At 41.6% G+C, this 1,524-nt stretch overlaps 1 non-coding gene across 1 annotated transcript; it reads left to right on the top strand.

The window, feature by feature from the left end:
- The first annotated feature begins 604 nt into the window (after positions 1 to 604).
- LOC115830732 lies at positions 605 to 732 on the top strand. The gene has a single exon (XR_004026284.1). It is a non-coding gene; the product is annotated as a small nucleolar RNA SNORA40 (small nucleolar RNA).
- The last annotated feature ends 792 nt before the right edge of the window (positions 733 to 1,524 follow it).

The following is a 1,524-nucleotide window of genomic DNA, read 5'->3' as shown; positions in this document are numbered from 1 at the left end:
TTACTTAAGAGTCATAGTTCAGAGCCTCCCCAATGAGTCACTGGTGTCCTCCTGTCTGTGCTGTAGGAAGACACCACCAGGGAACAGTCCCTTCCGCCTTCCATGGGTGGGGCCTGCACTTTTCTTCTGAATGTCAGGGTGTCAGGGCTCTTTTTTTTTTGATAGGGTCTCGCTCTGTCACCTAGGCTGGAGTGCAGTGGCACAGTCTTGCTTCACTGCAACATCCTCCTCCCAGGTTCAAACGATTCCCCTGCCTCAGCCTCCCAAGTAGCTGGGATTACAGGTGTGTGTCCACCACACTGGCTAATTTTTGTATTTTTAGTAGAGACGGGGTTTCACCGTCTTGGCCAGGCTGGTCTTGCACTCCTGACCTCAAGTGATTAGACTGCCTCAGCCTCCCAAAGTGCTGGGATTACAGGCGTGAGCCACTGTGCCCAGCCTGCATGTTAGAGTTCTGGTCAATCATTGTTCTCCATACTAGGATTTCATCCAAATTCTAACACGATAGAAAAACAGTATTTTGTTATCATAAATCATATTTTAGTAATTTTAGGGAAAAAAGACAAGAAATGTACTTTGATGAGTAATATTTAAATATTCCTTCTGCACTTATGTATGTTTTTGTTTAACTTGTGGACAAAGACTTATGGATAAGTGGAAAAAACAAATCCTCTTTTGCAACCCAGAACTCATTGTTCAGTATGAGTTTTAATACATATAAGAAGGGAAATTATGATACCTGAGACAGTTAACTGATGGGAGTATTGATAGCCATAAAGGTTGGTTCCAGGACAGGCACAGTGGCTCATGCCTGCAATCCCCACACTGAGGTGGGAGTTTTGCTTGAAGCCAGGAGTTCAAGAATAGCCTGGGCAAGAAAGTAACAAACACCTCATCTCCACAAAAATTTAAAAATTAGCTGAGTATTAGGGCGTGTGCCTATAGTTGCAGCTACTCAGGAAGGGGAGGCTGAGGCAAGAGGATTGAGCCCAGGAGTTGGAGGCTGCACAGAGCTTTGATGGCACCACTGTACTGGAGCCTGGGTAAGAGACAGGCCCTGTCTCTTAATTAAAAAAAAAAATAAAGATTGATTCCAGGACTGTAGAATAGATAGTTAAACAGCATGGGATACGAGGGAACTCCTCAGCTGTATTAATTTTGTATTCCAATTTCATGTTGACTTGATACATATGATGGCTTTCTGTTTTAAAGGCTTTTATCTTAAGAACATGACATCTGGAGTTAAAGGTATTGGCATATTCCACACTTCTGTACTATTCTTGAGTGTGATCGCTTAGGAATAAATATGATTTGAACTCATTCATGTTAAGACAGGGTGTCAAATTGAGAACCAGGAAGATCCACCACCTACAGTAAAAATGACTCTAAAGTAAATTGGCTGAAGAAAATAGATCCCAAAGATTCTTGATGAATTTTGAAGTCTTCATCAGTATTTATATATTAAAATGAGATGAAAGAAGCCGAAATAAAAGAACTATGGACTGACAGGACAACTGGATTAAA

Source organism: Nomascus leucogenys, chromosome 16 (assembly GCF_006542625.1).
Source record: "Nomascus leucogenys isolate Asia chromosome 16, Asia_NLE_v1, whole genome shotgun sequence".
Classification (NCBI taxonomy): Eukaryota; Metazoa; Chordata; class Mammalia; order Primates; family Hylobatidae; genus Nomascus; species Nomascus leucogenys.
This window is presented reverse-complemented; position numbering and strand designations above follow the sequence as displayed.